We start from the raw sequence: 21,123 nt of genomic DNA, 5'->3' as shown, positions 1-21,123 counted from the left end.
CAGGTGGACTTTCCTGGACTTCGATCATGTGGTTGCCTTCTTTGCTAAGGTCCGTCTGCCCAAAGGTTTGTTTCCTCTGAAACTCTCCTTCCACTCCGCCAGCCCCAGCGGTTCCCAGCCAGTTCCTTGTCCCCAGCCCTTCCTTAGGTCAGTTTCTGTCCAGGGTGGGAGAGGGGGGAAGTAGCCATGCAGTCAAGGGGCGAAGCTGGCCCTGTGTCCTAGCCAGGCTTTGGACGTCAAAGGGAAGGAAATAGTTCGGTGCTTGTTAAAACAGCAAGGAAGACTGTATTCAAGACTCTTGCCGTCGGGGTGGGAGCTCCCAGAGCAGAGGGGAGACAGTTCAGCTCCGAGAACAAGGAGGCGAGGGAGCACTAAGCCAGGAGCCCAGAGAACACTAAGCCAGGAGCCCAGGGAGCACTAAGCCAGGAGTCCAGGGAGGACTAAGCCAGGAGCCCAGGGAGCACTAAGCCAAGAACCCAGGGAGTACTAAGCCAAGAACCCAGGGAGCATTAAGCTAAGAGCCCAGGGAGCACTAAGCCAGGAGCCCAGGGAGCACTAAGCCAAGAACCCAGGGAGCACTAAGCCAAGAACCCAGGGAGCACTAAGCCAGGAGCCCAGGGAGGACTAAGCCAGGAACCCAGGGAGCACTAAGCCAAGAACCCAGGGAGCACTAAGCCAGGAGCCCAGGGAGGACTAAGCCAAGAACGCAGGGAGGACTAAGCCAAGAGCCCAGGGAGCATTAAGCTAAGAGCCCAGGGAGCATTAAGCTAAGAGCGCAGGGAGCACTAAGCCAGAAGCCCAGGGAGCACTAAGCCAGGAGCCCAGGGAGCACTAAGCCAGGAGTCCAGGGAGCACTAAGCCAAGAACCCAGGGAGGACTAAGCCAAGAGCCCAGGGAGCATTAAGCTAAGAGCCCAGGGAGCACTAAGCCAGGAGCCCAGGGAGGACTAAGCCAGGAGCCCAGGAAGGACTAAGCCAGGAACCCAGGGAGCACTAAGCCAAGAACCCAGGGAGCACTAAACCAGGAGCCCAGGGAGCATTAAGCTAAGAGCCCAGGGAGCACTAAGCCAGGAGCCCAGGGAGCACTAAGCCAGGAGCCCAAGGAGGACTAAGCCAAGAACCCAGGGAGCACTAAGCCAGGAGCCCAGGGAGCACTAAGCCAGGAGCCCAGGGAGGACTAAGCCAAGAGCCCAGGGAGCACTAAGCCAGGAGCCCAGGGAGGACTAAGCCAGGAGCCCAGGGAGCACTAAGCCAGGAGCCCAGGGAGCACTAAGCCAGGAGCCCAGGGAGCACTAAGCCAAGAACCCAGGGAGCACTAAGCCAGGAGCCCAGGGAGCACTAAACCAGGAGCCCAGGGAGGATTAAGCCAAGAACCCAAGGAGCACTAAGCCAAGAACCCAGGGAGCACTAAGCCAAGAACCCAGGGAGCATTAAGCTAAGAGCCCAGGGAGCACTAAGCCAGGAGCCCAGGGAGGACTAAGCCAAGAGCCCAGGGAGCACTAAGCCAGGAGCCCAGGGAGCACTAAGCCAAGAGCCCAGGGAGCACTAAGCCAGGAGCCCAGGGAGCACTAAGCCAGGAGCCCAGGGAGGACTAAGCCAAGAGCCCAGGGAGCACTAAGCCAGGAGCCCAGGGAGCACTAAGCCAGGAGCCCAGGGAGGACTAAGCCAAGAACCCAGGGAGCACTAAGCCAAGAACCCAGGGAGCATTAAGCTAAGAGCCTAGGGAGCACTAAGCCAGGAGCCCAGGGGGCACTAAGCCAGGAGCCCAGGGAGCACTAAGCCAGGAGCCCAGGGAGGACTAAGCCAAGAGCCCAGGGAGCACTAAGCCAGGAGCCCAGGGAGCACTAAGCCAGGAGCCCAGGGAGGACTAAGCCAAGAACCCAGGGAGCACTAAGCCAAGAACCCAGGGAGCATTAAGCTAAGAGCCTAGGGAGCACTAAGCCAGGAGCCCAGGGGGCACTAAGCCAGGAGCCCAGGGAGCACTAAGCCAGGAACCCAGGGGGCACTAAGCCAGGAGCCCAGGGAGCACTAAGCCAGGAACCCAGGGGGCGTGGGGTGGGGCCAGGGAAAGTGCCAAGGAGGAGACCTCACGATGGGATTCTGGGTAAAGGCAGGTCAAGTCTTTGACCTCAGGACATGATCAGATGTGATGGGAGGTCAGATATGGAGGGAGGGGAGATTTGCTAAGCTGACCTGGGATTCTTGCTGGAACCCAGGTAGGTGGGTCCAGGACCAGAAGGCTGGGCTGAAGCCTGGCCCACAGGAGGCTCAGAACAGCCTGCCGGAGTGTGGCTGAGGTGGGCGCTGTTGGGGCTCTGCAGGAAGTCCAGCTGTGGGGGCACCGACCACCTGGGTGGGCCACACCTCGGCCCTGCTGCCTGTCCTGCCCACGAGGCCCGTCCTGCTCATGGTCTCTGAGCTTGGTCTTCTGTCGGCCCCTTGGCACGGTGCACTGTAGACAAGGAGGTTTCTCATTTTAAAATTGATTGGTTCCCCGGGGACAGCGATGACATGTCTTCACCCAGACCTCAGACCATACATCAGGTGGTGTAACTAACAGTAGACGCTGGTGCCTGGGGGTCTTCTGACCCCTGCTCTGGGTGCCCTCTGGGGAAGCTGGGCCTGCTGGGGCTCAGGGAGGCAGCCCCTGGCCTGGGAGCCTCCTCCCTTCAGCTCCAGGGGAGCATCACTCTGGGGGGCCCCCTGAGGTCCTGACGGCTTCCGCCAGGTGGAGGGCAGGACCGCCACCTCCACTGCTCAGTGAGGCAGCGGTTTCTTTCCTCATTGCCAGTTCTCCTCGGGCTGGAATCCCTCATGCTGTCAGAGCTGATGGGCTTTCGTGGCTATTTTGGTTTTGAGCTTCACTTGATTATTGAAGAAATTTTTATTTTTTACACAAAAATTCTGGGCCTCGTTGGTGAGACTGAAAAATGGGGAAAGAAAGAAAGAAAGAAAAAAAAAAAACACCTCATCTCCTCCCAACTCCACTTCTGTCCCTATAAAGTCTGGAATCAGCAACATCTGTGTCACCACACACGCCTCAGTTGGTGAGGGAATAAAGTCCTCTGAGCTTTGCTCTCTTGTGACAAATCCAGCCATCGCAGCCAGCCAGAGCCCACCTGCCCTCCCAGCTCCCTGCTCCCACGAGTCCCTGGCTGGAGGTGGGGTCACCTCCCTGCGTAGCTGCGAGTGGTGCTGGTGTCTGGCAGTGCCCCTAAGGGAGCTGACCACACGTGTCGCCCTGTAACTTCGCTCAGGACGCGGTCAGCGCTTTGGAAGTGCTGCCAATGGTGGTCCAGTGCTTTTCCTCCTGGGGACGTCTGTCCAGAGTTCTGCTGTCCGGCAACTGTCCTTCCGCACCAAAGCCACCTCTGCAGCCTGTCTGCAGCGGGTGACTCCCCTCCCGAGGCGGCCGGGGCCTGCTGACTTGATGCCTGCAGGCCAGCGCAGCAGGGGCACGGGCATGGCTAACGTGCTGGACACCGCGGCTCGCAGGTTGGGTGCTCTCTAGTGTTCTTTTGCCCTCGGCTCTGTTTTGTGGCGCTGGGGATGGAACCCAGGGCCCCACAGGACGCCCTCCTACCGCGTCCCACCCCATTCCCTCTCGGGATCGCTGGCCCTGGAGAAAGCCAGAAGCCAGGCCCTGAGGCAGCCCCGGGAAAGGGCACTGTGAGGGGCTGAGGCCGCCAACAGCCACGTGGGTGAGCGTGGAAGCGCCTCCCCGCTTCCTGCCCTGCACCCCAGCCAAGCCGCAGATGAGGCCACTCCCTGGCACAGCCCAGCGGGGACCCTGGGAGACCCGAGCCAGAGACACCCTGCACCTCGATTCCGGACCCACAGGAGCAGTGACGAGTGGTGTCGCACTGCCTGCGGGTGCGTGGCCGTGCAGCACAGACGGCTGGACAAGCCCACTTCAGAACCCCTCGAGCAGCAGGCACTGCCCCTGAGGCCGGCTCAGTAGCACCCTTCTCCCCTGGACCCTCAAGCACTGGCGGCATTTCACTCCCCCTATCAGGGTCAACGGGTTCCCTCCTCCTCCCCAGCACCCGAGCGGGCGGCCTTGGACACCGAGCACCGACGGTGTCCACGTCCCTCGAGGTGGTTGACTGTGTGCCCTCCTGAGTTCCGGGAGGTCCATGTCCCCTAAACGTGTGTGTCTGTTGTCCCCTCTGGTCTCCTGTTGGGAATTAATTGCTTATTCATTTGCTTTGCCCCGTTTTCTCTGAATTATCTTTTTTATTGATTTGTACATTGTTTGTCAATGACTCGTCCTTTGTCACTCAATACTATTTTATACTCAGCTTTGTTCCATTAACAACACATGGAGGATGTTTTTCTACGCCAGTGTAGATGTCATTTAGTGGGGTTTTAGGTAGGTATTAGTCCTTCCGCTGGACGTCTGGCTGGCCTGTAGCTCTGTACTGGTGGGACGTGGCCATGTGTCCTTCAGCTAAGTTGTGACCTGGCAGCAAATGGCCCTGCCGATCTCCAGGGCTCAACAGTGGTTTCTTTCTCTCTCAAGTGACATGGCCTTCACCTGTTGACGGGTGAGCTCCGCCACTGTCCCTCTGGGAGCCGGGCTGACGGAGCAGCCTCACCTGAGACATCGCTGCTCACAGTGGAACACGGCAGTTCTCACCGTCAACTCGGAAATGGAATCTGACATGTGCCACTTGTCAGTTCCGCGTGGCCCAGCCCCGAGTCCTGGGGCAGGCAGCATAGTCCTTCCACGGGGAGGGTCGGGGAGTGTTTTGAGCCAATACAACTTACCTCATGGCGTGATGAACTGTCCCCTATATCCCCCTTCTTGGGACTGTGCCCCATAAATTCTTACAAGTGGACTTGCCAGGCTAGGGATGTGGTGTTGATTTCATCAGCTGGGTTTGAACTGTTACCGAATGTTTGCAGTGAATTTAAATAATTATTAGTCCCGATGACCATTTTTAAAGGAGAAAAAATACTATTCTATGGAAATTCTGCCTCACCATAGTGGTTCACCTAGGGTGGTTAAAGTACTCTCCCATTCCATTTACGTCTCACAGCCACCCTGTGAGATTTGCAGTCGCAGGTGTTTCCATTGCTATTCCACAGACAAGATTCCTGAGGCTCAGAGAGGGTGAGCCCTTGTCTCAGGGCTGCACAGCTAATGATGAGAAGCCCTGACCCCTGCTTAGCCCTGGGCTCTTTCCTAGGCCTTTGGAGGTGGTGAATAGACTCTTTCCCTGCCCCTTCCTTTAAATGTGGTCAGTGACTGGGTCTGTGATCTGAGAAGCCTGAGCACAGGCTGGCCTTAGCAAGGCCCCCCTCCGAGTCCCTGCAGCACCTCAGAACCTGCCCTTCGCTGAGTTGCTCGTGGCTGGTCGGCTTAATCTGTATTAAGGTATCGCTGACCATCACTGGAGGGCGGGGATTTACTATTTTTAGCAAAAGTCAGAGGAGCGACATAAATCCTGTTAGTCGACAGTACTGAAGTGACTGGGTTGTTTATGAAGGAGAGTGGCACATTTAGAAGACCCCATATCAGATCACCCCACTTCTATGGAATGTCCCTAGTAGGCAGAAGTCCACAGGTTTGAGTGACATTTGTCCCGGGGCTGAAATCCATGTAAACCTAACATCCGGGGCAAATGGAAGGAGGTGACTCCTCCCCGACCCCGTAGGGCTTGAGTGTCTGTCTCTGGAGCAGAGGGGAAACTGAGGCAGGAGTGTCGGACCTCGGGCTTTTTCTTTCCCCGGGAAGCCATTTGTTTTCTGAAGCTGACATTCTTCCTCCTGCGGTTGCCATGGGGACTTGGGGACAAGTGTGAGCTCACTTCTTAGGTGGCAGTGGACACACCCCAGCTTGGCTAGGACAGAAGACACAAGCAAGTGGGGGTGAAGACGTGGGCAGAGGAGGGCCTTGGGCCGTCGCTGGTGGGACTGAGGAGCCGTGCGTCTGTCTGGGGAGCAGGTGGCAGGTCCTCAGGTGACTCCCGTGTTGCCAAGTGCCCCAGCAGGGCTGCCAGGGATGCGCCCCAAAGAACAGAGACCTACTGTTAGTCAGCTTTCCGTCTTTGTGACCAAACACCTGAGGAAATCAGCTTAGAGGAGGAAAGGGTTATTTTTGGATCAAGGTTTCAGAGGTTTTAGTCCACGGTCGGCCGGCGCTGTGGTTTCTGGGCCGAGCAGGCAGAGTGTCATGGCCGAAGGACACTGGAGGGGGCCCGTGCACCTCCCTGCAGCCAGGCAGGAGTGGGAGGACGGGCGTGGGGAAGGGTCTCGGGACAAAGCATGGTCTTCAAGGGCACACCCGTAGGGACCTGCGCTTCCAGCTGGGCCGGCCTCCTGCGGTTTCCACCTCCAGCTGGGGACCAAGCCTGCAGCAGGTGAGTCTGTGGGGAACGTTCTAGATCCAAACCATGGCCTCTGTGTTCATGCGAAATGTGGACATGAATGTTCATAGTAGGAACATCCCAAGTGATGCGTGAGTGGGTGACACAGTGTGGCCATTTGATGATTTGACTCAACGCGGGAAGGAGCGGGCCCTGGCACGAACTTCAGCCGGACGGGACCTGCCAAGGGAAAGAAGCCACACAGGAGCCGCCTACTGTCTCATCCAGGCAGTTTCTAGAATAGGCACATCTAGAGAGACTGCCAGGGACCGGGAGAGGGTGGGAGGTGGGGCTTCTTTTGGGGGTGATGAAATGTCCTGGGACAACACGCTGGTGGGTGACATGGAACCTCGTGAGCTGACCAACCTCCGCAGGACTGCGCACCTCAAAACACAAAGCAAATGTAAACAGACACCACCCGACAGTTTACCCAGAGGCCACAGGAGGGAGTGGCCCGTGAACTCGGGGTTAGCTGTGGGCTGTTCTTGGGCGGAGAGCTTGAGCTGGCTAGTTCAGATGATGGTCAGCCACCCTCTGTGCCAGTGCTGGGCTGGGCACGTGTGTGTGTGAAGAGGCCAGGCCTGGTGCTGACCTGTGCAGCAGGCCCCATCAGCACCAGGGTGGTTGGCCAGGACCCTTGTCGCGGTGTGCAGGAGGGTCTGGTCGGAGCGCGCTCCCCACGAGCCCCATCGAGCCTCAAGCATGCAGCCACCGACCGGGCGTGACGTCGCCACTCCACAGAGAGGAAGCAGGACTCAGGTGGCCAGAGGCACAGAGACTGGGACAGGGATGGTGCCTGCTTGGTGACCCAGGGAGCCCAGCCAGCGCCGGCTGAGTGCCTCCTGCATGCCTCCCGGGGTCGCGGGGCTTTCTTTCTCTTCCCTCCTGTGCCCCTCTGAGCAGCCCCGAGGCAGCTGGAAGAGCAGGGAGGGGTGAGGTGGTGTCTGGGACATGGGGCAGGAGCAGAAACCCTGGGCTGGGGGCAGCCAGGGAAGGAATAGGGGGACGAGGTGCCCGGGGCCTGGACACGTGAAGCTGGATGGGGGTCCCATCGTTCATTGTATTTGAAATTTGTTTACAATAAAAAGTCTACAAACCGCCAACCCGCTGGGTGCTGTTACCAGCGGCTGACGAAAGGGTGACCCGGGGAGGCTCCGACCCAGCGCCTCCCGCACAGCGGGGCTGAGCAGCAGGGCTGCGGAGCAGGTCCCGGGCTTGGGGGCCTCTTGGGGTTACTTGTGTGCTGGTTCTTTCTCCTGAGAGAACCCCAGAGGCTGGGGCTCCCCTGCACCCGGCATCTGATGCCCTCCTCTCCCCATCCCAGGAGTTTGGGCGTCCCGGCTACGTGCCCGACGGTTAATGGGGGAGGTGTTTTCCTCTGTCCCTAGATGGGGCATTCTTGGTTAGTCTGGGCTTGGTGACATTGGGATACTGTTATTTCATGGATCATGTTGATCTGGTAAACCATTTCTCATTACTGAGACCCTTCAAGAACTTGGGGGTCAATGGGAAGGTGGTGCCTGTACCGCCGCCCTCTTCCCCTCCTCTTCATCTGCTCCCCCAGTGGAACAGAAATAAGACGGAACTGAGGGTACAGTTGAGTCCCTTACCAGCTGTGTGGCTTGGGAGAACTGGCTTACCCTCTCTGAGCCAAGGCTTGTCTCTTGAAGAGGAAGGATTAGCGCTTCCTTCACTGATGTCACTCCTCGAGGGGACTCTCAGCAGCTCTGCCCTTGTACGGCGTGGCCACGATATTGTAGAGTCTGTTGCTAAAAACTGCACCGCAATCTTGGTACCGCATGTTTTCCAGGGATTGGCAAAGGAATGTTCTAGTTATTAATGGGCCTTTACTGCTGGGTGACTCAGAGTCTCCTTGCCACAGTGGCAGAGGCAGCCTTGAGGTCACCTGCTGCAGGGCACAGGGGGCCCTCGGAGGAGTGTAGCATCCCCACTGGCACCAGGGAGTGAGGGTCAGGGGGACTAGGCTGGGGGCACACTGAGGGGCAGAGCCAGGGCCCAGGATCCAGCGGGGCCTGGAAGCCTGCGAGTGCTCTCTGCCCTTGGACGCTGAGACGCCTCTCTCAAGTTCAGCTGCATCCCTGAACATTGAGCGGGGACTCTCCAGGGCGCGGGGTCCTTTGCCCCGTCCTGAGCCCCGGCCCTCTGGGGACAAAGAGCTCTCCCGATCGTGCCGATGGCATTGAGTTCCCAGACTTCTCTTTTCTGGGTTAAATCATCCCACTTTTTCTCCCTCACAGAACATCGTTATAAATTCTCCGTTTGGCAGTGGATGGAGTACGTGGCGTGAGATGGCCACCAAGCCCTGCTCCGTGTCCCCAGCAGGTGGGGGCTTCCATCGAGCCGTGCTTTAACTCGGCCATCCCAGCAGAGTCTCTCACAGCTGAGGCCCACCCCCGAGGGTCCCAACAACCAGCAGGCACCGTGGGGACTGCCCTGTGGTCAGGCCTGGCCGTGTGGGGTCTCTGGGCAGAAACTGTCCTGACCCGTGGAAGGGAGCAGCTCTGAGACAGCGGGGCCAGCCGTCTCTGCTCCGTCGTGCTGCAGGGCGTGGGGAGAGGGCAGAGGGGCCGTGTGGCTGGCCCAGTGCTTCCTCAAGAATGTGACTGTCACAGGGGCAGAGCTTCCAGATCACCTGGGCCAATTCTGGTGTTTGGACAAGATCCACATGTTTGGGATTGAAGGGGCCCTAACTTTGAATTGCCACCTCCTGTCTCGATTGGGTAAGGGTTTGTGAGATCAGACTTCACCGCTGAAGAACGACTGTTAACGTGGTGCTGAAGGAGTGCCAGGCAGGGCGAGGGCACGCTGCGTGCTCCGTGGGGGGCCTTGGGGTCCCTGCTCTGCCTCATTCGGGGCCAGCAGCCTGGTTCCTGGGACACAGCTGGGACAATGTGCAGCTCTTGGCCTGCAGCGCAGCCCGAGGGGGGAGGACGTGGGTAATAGCAGCTCCAGGACTGAGGGGTGCTGCCTGGGGGCTGGGGGAAGCCTCCCGGAGGGGAGCTGGCGCTGGGCTGTTCAGGAGGCCGGACCTCTGGCTCGGGAGGGCAGGGTGCATTCCAGGTGTAAGGAGCAGTGTGTGCTAAGGCATCTGGGCCTCGTGCTGAGCTCCTCCGTGAAGTGCGCCTCCTCTCTCTGATCGAGTTTGTTTGACCATCAGCCTGACTCCTGGGCAAGGAGGACAGTCTGTTCCTGGGCAGGGCCGGCCACGCTCCAGAAGCTGGCCCAGACATTCCTTCTGCCTGTGGAGGATTCTCTGTCTGTCTGTCCAGTGGATGGAATCCACGTGGCTATGTGCCCGTCTCCCCAGCATTCCCTGCCCTCCTGTGGATAGGCCGTGCCACGGAAGCACAGGATTCAGAGGTGGCCTGTCCTCTGAGTTTGCAGCCTGGCCTGCTGTCACCAGGACGGCTCCTGACGTGTGTGGACCTGTGTGTCAGCGTCTGCTCCCTCCCTGTGCTCCACGTAGAGGCCGCTGTGACCACATGTCCAAGGAGGGCCAGCAGTACTGATGTCCACCTGGTGTGGCTGGGTGGCTACATTGTCTCAATACCCACGTAACTGCCACGTTGCTGGTAAACTGCCGTGTTGCCCTGCTCCCTTCCGGGGGACCCCAGGCCTCTGTGGACTGAGGTAATTCAGGAAGCAGCCTGTGGTGGCCCTCCTGTTAAATCTCCCACCTGTAGCCACCCGCCTGCACCGCCCTGTGCCACGGGGCAGACACAGAGGACTCCTGCTTTGTCTCTGCAGTTAAGAGGTCTTGCCTGTCTGTGAGTGGACAGGGGCTCAGGTTTCATGTGGTCGTGTTGGGAGCCCGATTTATAAACAGGTCCCCAGAGTCTGCAACAGGGACTTGGGCTAAAATCGGGTGGCTGGCCAGCTGACTGACGTCCCAGGATGCATCTCCAGGGCGCTGGACCACACAGCGCTGCCTCCCTGCATGACTGTGTGGGGCCTGGTCTTCCATCAGAGCAGGCTGCGCTGGACAGAGGGAGGAGGGAGGAGCAGGGAGGAGGGAGGAGAGGGAGGAGCGGGGAGGAGCAGGGAGGAGGGAAGAGCAGGAAGGAGGAGGAGGGAGAGGGGAGGGAGGGAGGAGAGGGGAGGAGGGAGGAGTGGGGGGAGGAATTTTCTTTCCCTTAAATAAGGTCCCAGCTGCGTGGCAGAGTTTTAAGAGAAGGAAAACATTTGTCCCTTCTTTTCTTCTTTGTACTCCCTCCCCCTCATGGCCCTGCCAAAGACTTTGTTTGCCCCTAAGATACCCACAGAGGGCTGCCCCATCCCCCCAAACACCCCACATCCAAATTATGCACCCCGCGTTTCCTACTCCACTTAGAAGGCCCCTCCTTATAGTGGCCCCTGTCCAGGGGCACCTCATGGTGCACAGCCTGGTGGTGCTTCGTGCCAGGGTGTGAGGGTGTGTGCACAGACGCCTGTGTGGAAGCTGGGTGTTCACCTGGTGGGACAGCAGTGCCCCGGAGCCAGCCTAGGCATCTGTTGGCCAACTTCCACATAGCACACTGCTGCTGTGCCCAGGGTCTATTTTTCCAGTTTTGGAACTTGAAGGTTTCTCAAAGTCTGAAGCAATTTCAGGTGGACGTGGCTTCAGGTGGGACCTCCGGTGAGTGGCTTTTTGATCTGTCTCTGCTTGGCCTGCCGGGCTGTGCTGGCCAGTACCAGGTCAGAGGTGTGCGCTGGGACCAGACGGAACTGAACTTCAGACCAGAGACACGAAGCTGTCTGTGGCAGAGAGGCTTATGGCAGGCTTAGAGGCTTATGGCTTCCAGAGTTCCTCTGCTGTTCTCGTTGGTGGGGCGCCCGGGGTGGGCGTGGGGGAAGAGACTGGAGCAGAGAAGAGGGATCCATCTGCAGGGCAGGTCACAGGATGGCCGCTCTTCCTGATAAGTGCTTCCAGAAGGAGGCTTCCTCTGCAGCCGTGCCAGTCGTTAGGAATGCTCAAGGGCTGGTCCCCGAGGGGCAGCGCCATAGCACACTCATCAACCTTGCGGCTTTGATCTCCCGCTCAGAGGACCACGGCTTTGATGTTCAATCTCTCTCTTTTTTTTTAATTTTATTTATTTATTTTTGTGTGGTGCTGAGGATCGAACCCAGTGCCTCACACATGCGAGGCAAGCGCTCTACCCCTGAGCTACAACCCCTTCGCCGTCATGGGGCAAGGAGGGCCGTCTGTGAGGGTGCATGCTGGCTCCCAGCCGAGGATCCATTATGCAGCGGAGCCAGACGCCAGGCCTCGTGGGGTGCGCCAGGTGCTTTGGGATTAGTGCAAGGCCCGCTTCTCCGGGAAGCGAGAAGGGCCAATCTGTTGAGCGATGCACCGGGCACTGTTTTGGAAGCTGTGCATTGTCTTCGTGGAGTGGCAGGGTGGCTTCTTGGATGTCACTCTTCGGGTTCTGAAATGGAGCCCGTGCAAAGAAATGGAAAAAAGCGATCAGGGCTGCGCAGCTGCTATTGTACCATCTGGTGGCTCAGAAATATTTTATAATCAAATGAGTAAGACAGCTTCTCGCACTCCACACATGCACTCCCCTCCCCTCCCTCTCTCTGAGGCACCAGGGAAGCCTCTTCCCCAGGGGCCAAGACACCAGCCTCTCGGTGACCTGGGCAGCTCTCTGGAGTCCCCCGGTGCTTGGTTCGCTCCTTGTGAGGTGGGTGCTGCCTCGCTGTGCCGCTGTGTGTGGGTGCAAATGAGGCTGATATCCAGTCGTGTCCTCTGGGATACTATTTATTATCTGTCTTAGAAAGACTTAAAAATTGTGCACTTTTGCTTTTCTGGATGTAAATGTAATATGCGTATGTTTGCCGCCGAGTATTTAGAAACTACAAAGACACTGGAAAACCAATGAATAATTCATAACACCCCCCACCCCCACTGGAGGGGCAACCACTGAGAACATTTGCCGTAATTTGGAAGGTTTCCTAAGTAGCCCGAGCACACAGATGGTCTGCGTATCCAAACCACAAGGAAGAATCGTGGAAAGAGATGGAAGTTTGAGTCTGTGGGGCACGGCTGAATGTGTGTGTGGGTGTGTGTGAAGGGTCAGGCCTCACGTCGGTGCGTGTCTGTGTGTGTCTGTGTGATGTCTTGAGGTCCCCAGACCTCCCTGGTTCAGAGCAGGGCCAGCGGCTTCCCAGGTAGGTGTGGGCAAGTGGGAGGACACCGTGGAGCAGTGCCTGGCGCTGGGGTCACTGGGGGCAACGGACCTTCCCGAGTGACTTTCTCAGAGTGCTCTAGACAACGTGGCCACTGCAGACATCAGGCCAGGAGGCTCTGGGGATGTGGTGGGAGAAATCCCTGTCGCAGAACTGGGAGGAGTGGAAGGAGACAGACCCAACCTGCCGCCGGTCCCCAGAGCCCACATGCCCAACCGGGGCTGGGCTTGGAGGCTTGCCCCAGCTCACCCACTTTGTGGAGGCATTTAACTAAAACAGTCCTTCAGGCAAATGGAAGCTCCTGGAGGGCACAAGAACCAGGGAGGGTGTGATGACCGGTGTCCAGCTGGGGTAACTGGTCAACCAGGCCGAGGCCCACAGACCTGGGCTGGTGTTGATTTCTGTGGGTGGGGGGTGTTCTGTTAGCGCCCCAGGCTGCACATACTCTCTCCCCTGAGAGGGTGAAGTGCAGGCAGGATGCTTCTCACTCCTTGCCCCTCTCCCTCCTTCACTCCCCTCTGGAAGGCTCAGACCCTCCTGGAGACACAGAGTTTAGGCCTCTGTCCCTCCCTCTGCCCAGGCTGGTTTCTGAAGGGCTCTTCTTTGCACAGTTTTCACCCCTAGAGGGACAGAGTGCTCCCAGATAAGCCCAGGGATTGCATTACTGGAATCCAGAAGTCTCCAGAACACGCCACACTCAGGGGCTGGCCAGGGTTGATGCTGTTCACTTGAGTTCAGCCAGATGTAGGGTCAGCCTCAGGCGATGTGTCCAGCTCCATGGTCTCTGGGGCCCTATTCAGAACATCTTGCTCGTCTGTCTACTGGCTTGGCCATTCTGCCACCCCTTGTTCCTCTGAGCACCTCTGAAGGCCGGGCAGAGCCTGCTGCAGGAACCACGGGGTCAGGTGGGTGGGGAAGCTTGCCCCACAGCTAGTGGCTGACTCGGGTCACAGGGATTTCACTAGGATTAAAAATGTGCCTTCCAAAGCCCAATGGCAGTCATCAGCCTCAAGATGCTGCCCCAGGTGTGGTCCACGGGCAGGAAGGCAAACAGATTTGAAATGGCTACACCTACTTACCCGTGTTGAAAGCGCCTCTTTCCACCCTGGGGGTCCAGGATCTGATCGGGGGTGTCAATCTCCAGCAATTGCCTGCTGTTCTTCCTTAAGGGCCCTTTAACAATCTCTGGGTCCTTATACAAGCCCGTGTCCCCCTCCATGTTTATTTATTTATCTTTGTGGTACGGGGGGATTGAATCCATGGGCGCCCCACCACTGAGCCATATCTCCAGCCCTTTTTTAAATGTCTTACTGAGGCTGTCCTTGAACTTGCAATACTCTTGCCTCAGCCTCCCAGTTGCTGGGATCACAGGTGCTCACCACCCTGCTGGGACCCCCTCCGACACCTGGACTGTCATCCCTTTCCTTGACACTTTTCTGACTTTTTCCCTGGGGAGGCTGGGGATTTCCCGAGGCCTCTTTTATGTCACTCCCAGTGGTGCCTGGCGCAGAGCATGGGCCGAATTGCTTTAGCAGTTCAGCTTCCAAACCCTTCATCTTTGTATCCTGTACTTTCAGATGAAGTCAGGATTAGCCAACGGTGTTTCAGACTTGAGAGGAAGTGGTCTGAGAAGAGCGGGGAGGGGTGTGGCAGTGGGACCATTCCAGCCCCCCAATTAAAGAAGGAACAGTGTCCTGATCCGTCAATTGCAAGCTTGTTCTTAGTCATGCTTTTGTTCCGTTGGTAGATGCCCCGTGAGCCTGGCCTGTGCTGGGGATGTACAGGGCAGGTCTGAACCCCCAGAGTTTGAACACTCAGGGCAGTAACGCCGAGTTTCTTGGAAGCCCGTGGACTGTGGCCTTCTCCGGGCACGTGTCAGCGTGTGTGTGGCGTGATGTTGCTGGTACCCCTTTGGCCTGGCAGCCAGCGTCCTTTCCCAAGCATGGCTCTAGGCCCCCGCTGCTGGCCCACAGAGGTCCCTGGGGGCGCCCATGAGAATTCCAACCGCTCAGAGGACTCGGCTTCCGTGTTGATTAACGCTGGTCGACACACACTGGACTCCTGGTCACTTTCTGCTTTCTGCTGTCCCCTCGCACATTTCCTTCTTACTCAGCTTCGTCACTTTGGATCACCGTCTTGGCTGCTGGCTGCTGTGCACTGCTGGCCACTGCAGTGGAGTGTTTCTGAATTTCTTCCCATTATTACTAGGCAGGAATGGAATGTGAATTCTTAAAACATTATATCATATTTTTCTCTACTATAAAAATAATCCATGCTCATTAGAATGTTTCAAAAATACTAAATGATAAAGAGGAGGCAGAAAAACAAAGATATTTTGTCACATTTGCCTAAGTGACCTCTGTTCCATTTGCTTGTTCATGGAAATACCACTTTCCTGGTATCATGAGTCCTGGCGTAAAGTTGGTGATTGATTCATAGTATTAAAGAGGGGTCACTAAAGTCATGTAGGCATAGTTAGCATTTAAAAAAATTTTTTAGTTGTAGATGGACCCAATACCTTTATTTATTTATTTATATTCAGTGCTGAGGATCAAACCCAGTGCCTCACGCATGCCAGACGAGTGTGCTACTGCTGAGCCACAACCCAGCCCCATAATTAGCATTTTTAACATAAAACATTTTAATGTAAAATATGCATTGTTCCCCCATCTCTTCATTTAGGGTCAGACCTCTCTTGGTCCCAGCCTACTGACTGGCGGCTGTGCTGGTGCTGTGATTTGATCTTCAATGCATTTTCTGAGATCACCAGGGTCTGTTTCTGTCAAGTGAAGTAGGAAGTAACATCAAACACTTGAAGATTTTCATACACCTCTGGTATTATTATACCTAATTGAACAGCCATCTTTCCCAAACTTTCCATTCTGTTTCATTAAAACAAAACAAAACAAAACAGCTGTGTCTCGGAGAGCCCCCAGCCTGAGGGCCCAGCCTTCTCTGTACCTCTCAGAAGGGCGAGGCAGCCCAGGAGTCCTGGGGAAGACTGGGAGGCAGTTCTCGGGTGCTTCTTCTTTCTCTCTCCTCTCTCCACCCATTTCTAAATGCGGAGCATTCCGTGTGGTCGCCTCTGACTACGTGAAGAAGTCGCGTCATGTTGCCTTTTCCAGGCTGAAGCTTTTAAACACACAAGAGCCAGCACCGTACTTAGTGGTTAAGGCTGAACGCACTCTCCCTGGGGTCAGAAGGAGAGGTGGATGTCTGCTCTTGCTTCTCCTGTCCCACGTTGCCCTGGAGGTTCAGCTGGAGAAAAAGAAAGGACGCGCTTCAAGACTGGGTGGTGGAAGTACAGACATCTAGTAGCAGACCAATATAGAATATATATAATACGTATATATAATGACTATAGTAATAAACATAAAATACATGTTCAGGGAGGTTGTGGAATATAACCCATGTGGAAAAACAAATTGCCATGGATAATCTGAAAGGAAATTAAAACAATTCCATTTATGTACATATCAGAAAGCACAAGAAGCTTAGGAATAGGTCTAATAAAAGAAGTGTGAGGCTATAATCTGCGTGTTGGTTGGCTGCATTTACCTCTCCCCCTGTGGAGCCTGAACTCTAGGGGTCAGGAGAGGCCAGCCCCCGTCTCAGGCCCTCCAGGTTGTGCAGGGAGGGAGATCAGAGCCTTACTCCCCCAGCAGGGCCACGTTTGGGGTCTCTCTCAGTTCTGCCCCAGAGTTCTGATGATTGAACCCCAGGACCTTGGACATGCTAGGCAAGTGCTCTACCACTGAGCGACATCCCAGCCACCCGTTTAGCATTTTTATTATGAGACAGAGTACTGCTAAGTCTCCCAGGTTGACCTCAAATTTATGATGCTCTTGCCTCGAACTCCCCAGTGGCTGGAATCACAGGCAGGTGCCACCGCGTCCAGGAACTTTGTGACCCTTCTGTGCTGACATTTTTTCAGGAAATGGAGCTTTTGTTGGCCAGGTGAAGCTGAGAGAGAGTTAGGCCCCGGGGCTCCGGCCGGTGGATGAACAGTGAGAGGGCCGATCTCAGTCTCCAGTCGTTTGTGGGAGGACCTTGGAAAGGCCGCCTCGCCTCTGCACCTGGGTTTCCTCATCTGTCAAGTAGTCTGTATTTCTGCCCTGCTGGCCTCAAAGAGAACCCACAGGAGTCTGTGCGAGTGGGTTGTGTGGGGCCTCCTACCAGCATTCCCGACACCTAGGACATCTTAACACCAACAGCCACAAGAAGAGTGTGATCTCAAGAGGGATGTTCCTCTGAAGATGTCCTACCACGGGAAAAGGCCCCGACGCTGTCCTTCATCGGCACTTTGAGCTGTGGTCCGGGGCCAGTGCACCATCTGCAGCCTGGGGTGGGGCCCCTGGGAGGCTCAGGCCCTGTTAGAGAAGCCAGGGCTGAAATCATCACCTTTCCAAGCAGGTCGGATTCAGAGAAGGTTTCTTTTCTCAACTCTTTATTGTAGGAAAGTTTCAAATGCTCACAGATGCAGCAGGAACAGTAAAATGAACGCTGGCAGAAGTGAAAGAAACCGAGGGTTTGCCTGGGGTGGTTGAAATGGGCCTGAAGGGGAAGGAGCTGCTACAAACCAGGATGGACTAGCAAGTGACCCACCGCTTCCCTCTGGTCAGACCACAGCTCTCAACTATGGGCGCCCCGGCCAAATCTGTGCACCCACTGCCCCCACCCCGCCTGCTCCTGCAAATAAAGTCTTCTTGGCACGTCCACCATTTACACCCTTGTCTCTGGCCACTCTTTGCGTAGGCAGAGTCGTAGTTGAGACAGAGACCCCACGGCTGCAAGCCAAGACCCTTACTCCCTGCCCTTTCTGGAAGGCCTGTGGCCTCGTGATCTAGAAGGTGGAAGGCTGAATCCCTGGGGACTGGCTTTCTGCTAAGTGCCCCCACTTGAGTCCCTTTGCTGTGGTTTGAAGTGACATCTGTCCTGCCCTGGGCCTGCATTCCTTCCTGGTGGCTCTCCCCACCAGCCGCACTGCATTCCGACTGGGGAGGTCCTAGTCGTAACTTCCCAAGCTTGCCCTCCCTCAGGCTGCGGCTCACAGACCTTCCTTCCCACCGTCTCCAGCTCTGCCCTTGACCCCCGGGGCCAACATCCCTCTCTGTTCCACAGATGCTTTCTGAGGCCTCCTCTGTGTCAGGCAGTTTAAGAAGCCTCCTGGGATTCTTCCTGGGATTCTTCCTGGGATTCAGCCCCTGGGTCGACCCCGTGTTGGACCTCATGGTACATCTCCTGCTTTGCAAACGACGGTCACCTCATTGACCCTTCAGTTCCACAAGCCCACTCAACATTAGATGCTGCAGAGAGGAAGACAGGGCCCCTACATCCAGGGAGTGTGCGGACCAGCGAAGGACAGGAAGGAAAGTGAGCATGGGCACCACACCTCAAGGGTCCAGGGACAATGGTGGGCTCTTGCCAGGGCAGGAGAGGGGACGTTGGAGCTGAGAGTTTGCCAGGTCAGCCACAGAATGAACTGATCATTAAAAAGAAAGTAGGGAACTGGGGTTCAGGAGCAACTGTTCCTGGAGACTGGACTGCAGGGGCACTCAGGAGTGGCCGGGAAGGTCAACAGTTGTGCAGTGTCCCTTGTTTTCTGCTTCCTGCTCCGGGCTCAGGCAGCTGCCCCTCTCAGGCATTTGAAGATCGGCCTCCACAGATGCACACGGTCTCCTTCACAGGTAAAGGATGACCTCATTAAGGCTCCTTTGACTCTGACCGAGAAGAGAATAGTTCCCTCCCTGCTTCCCGCCCTCCTTCCTCCGTGGGAGAAAAGGCACCTTGTGCTCCCCCTCCCTGCACCTGGCCATGCGTGTGCCAACCAACTGGCAATAGCTTCAACGGTAACAATGACCAACACCTATAAAACGCTCACCTGTGCCAGGCCCGTTTATTCATCCATCATTCACGTATTCACATGTCGTTCATTAGCTCTGATTCCAGCACCAACCTGGAAACAGGTATTTTGTGTTTTATACATAAACTTTTGCCCAGCAAGATCAGGCAGCTTCATTAAGGACACACAGCTCCTAAGCCTTACGCTCACCTGGAAGGGGAGACAGGACCAGTCTGGGGTGACTCAGGCCCCGTGGAGGCCAGCCCCTCCTTGCCCAGGGTGTCCTTGGAGGAGGCCCTGTGAGCTTGAGGGACAGGGAAGTGACTTTGAACTGGACCTTGAAGGCCAGGCTGAGGCAATAGCAAGAGGGACAGCCTGAGGGGGGACGCCCTGGGAGGGCTGCTCTGAGCTGGGTGCCAGCTGGGTGTCCTACACAGTGCCCCCTTGTGTCTCACAGCCTCTGTGAGGTGCTGTTTCCCTGAATTGCAGCTAGGGACCAGCTCAGGAACGTCCAGTAATTGGCCCAGGTGTAAGGGAGGAGGGGGGCCAGGTCTGGCTGACTGCATAGCCAAGCCCTGGGCCCCCCACACCACAGCACACCGCCTGCCATGGGGCCAGGGTCCTGAGAGGCCCTGCCCTGGTGTTCCAGCCTCTGCTGCCCACCTGCCTCCAGCTGCTCCACCCTGGGCTCCTGGGCACCCCTGGCAGACTCCTTTCTGTTGGACCCTGTGGGCTGGTGCCTTCACGGGCTGTCTGTCCCCCAAACCTGGCTGCATGTACGCCCCTGCCCCTACCAAGAGCCTGCGCCGTGTGTTTAGGGAATAGCTGAAGGTCAAGAGCACTGAGATGGAGCCCTGTGCAGGACACGCAAGGCCAGGCCAGCAGCTGCAGGTGACAGCCACATGGCCAAGCCTACATACCCCGGCCCCACCAGGGGATCAGCTGTTTCGGGGTTCATTTTCCCCACACACGTGTTTCCTCATAGCTTGCAGCGTCTGCTTCTCCGTCAGCAGTGTGAGCTGTGACGCGTGGCCTGCACCTGGCCCGGGGAAGCCTTGCAGGTGCTGATAAACCCTGCCAGATGGAGGCCGAGGGGGTGGGCCCCAGCCCCGGGCACTGGATGAATCCCACCCTGCTGGGGGTTGAACCCCACCCTGCTGGGGGTTGAACCGTGGCTGAGCACTGCCCCCTCCTCCGAGGAGTCTTAGAGCAGGGCACTTCCTACCTTCATCAGATCGCCCTAAATTGACATCTGCACAAGGCAGAGACGGGAAATTCAAGAGATCGTTTTTCCCCTCCCGTCACCCCGACAGTCACAGCAGCACAACTGTCTTCCTGTTATGAAACAGCAGCAGCTTCTTCAGGCAGAAAAGGTTGTGTCGCAACAGGGAAGAGTGTTAGGGAGAAGCAGGCGGGTCCGCCCTCCCCCAGGACCGCCCCCGAGGCCCTTCTGCCACCTGAGCCTGGTGCCTGTCCTCTCTCAGGTGAAGGGTACAGAAGGCCCACCTCGAAGTCACTTGGTGTGTCCACCCAATAGCAGAAGAGGAGAGGCCTGCCTCCTGCACCCTGAGGAATGGCTGGAGAAGGGGAATGTAGAGCTCTGGTTTATGGCTAAAAACGCGACCTGGTTACTGCAGGAGTGTGGTCGCATGTTAATACACAGGGGACAGGTGCATAGTAAGATCTGGTTGCTGAGACCCTGGACCAACCCTGTTATTTAACAGAGCACACGGAAGGAAACAAGAAACAGGCAGAGAAGCACTTCCTTGAAACCAGAAATTCCTGGTGACCATGATAGAGGGCAGGTGGGGGCCAGGAGAGGCGGAGCCAACCTCAAGGCTCTCTGGATACCTGGTCACCTGGTGCCTTTCCCCTGTCCCTCTGAAGTCCCTGCAGGCCAGTGGTTCCAAAGCAGAGTTCCAGAAGCTGAAACAAGATACGCGGTTCCCAGGGGAAGTGCCTGAGGCCCCACCTCTTGGCCTCCTCCCTCCCTCCCTCTCTGCACCTTGGACTTAATAATTGCCCTTTTGCTTGCCCCCCGTGGCGTCCGGCCAGTAGATCCATTGGTGGGTGCTGGGATACGTGGGAAGGGCATGGGCAGACATGGGCCCTGCGGTCACAGAGTTCATGCAGCCCTCACCCGGGTGACTTGACTTCTGTCCATCCAGTCAGGACTGGTGAGGCTGCCCTGGGACACCCGGCCTCTGTGGCCGCCTGGGGCGTTGCACGTGGCATGACCCAGGTGTTCATGCTGGTACCTGGGCCGTGGGACGGCTCTGTGGGAGGTTGTTCAGGGGCCACTGGAGGAGGGACGACCCAAGACCCAGTTCACCTGGTTTTCAGGGGATCATCATCGAATGAGGAGAGTGTGGGAGTCAGCCATGATTCGCTCTGTCCCTGTCATTTCCATCAGTTGTCCTAATTGCCTTCACATCATCGGGAGGAAGAAATCCCAGTGAAGGGTCGGGAGGGCTCCGGGCTATCTGGGGCGGAGCCAGTTGTGTTTGGGGACTTGAGGTGATGGCTTCCTGGAGCTGGCCAGGGAGGGAGGGTGGCAGGTGCTCCCACAGAGGGGGATGGGAAATGGCCACAAGCAGAGCCTCCAATGCGCCTGAGTCCTGGCTGAGAGGCCAGGCCTGAGTTCCTCAGGGTCCACTTCTGGGGACACACGCCCCAGGGAGGCTGAGGGGCCAGGCTTTGCAAGGGAGGAGAGGACAGGGGAGTC

At 57.0% G+C, this 21,123-nt stretch overlaps 1 protein-coding gene and 1 long non-coding RNA gene across 3 annotated transcripts in view; one reads left to right on the top strand and one right to left on the bottom strand.

Annotated features, from left to right (window-relative positions):
- Positions 1-21,123, top strand: part of HPCAL1 (hippocalcin like 1) — a 91,614-nt gene that overhangs the window by 26,549 nt on the left and 43,942 nt on the right. The gene's annotated exons all lie outside the window — the stretch shown is intronic.
- On the bottom strand, positions 16,820-19,709 carry LOC308632920. Its single transcript, XR_014018658.1, has 3 exons — positions 19,624-19,709; positions 18,438-18,512; positions 16,820-18,235 (listed from the first exon to the last, which is right to left on the bottom strand). It is a non-coding gene; the product is annotated as an uncharacterized lncRNA (long non-coding RNA).

The sequence above is a fragment of the Spermophilus citellus genome (genome assembly GCF_964194105.1).
Source record: "Spermophilus citellus genome assembly, chromosome: 13".
In the NCBI taxonomy this organism is placed as follows: Eukaryota; Metazoa; Chordata; class Mammalia; order Rodentia; family Sciuridae; genus Spermophilus; species Spermophilus citellus.
The sequence above is the reverse complement of the archived record's forward strand: the minus strand, read 5'-3'. Positions and strand labels throughout refer to the sequence as shown.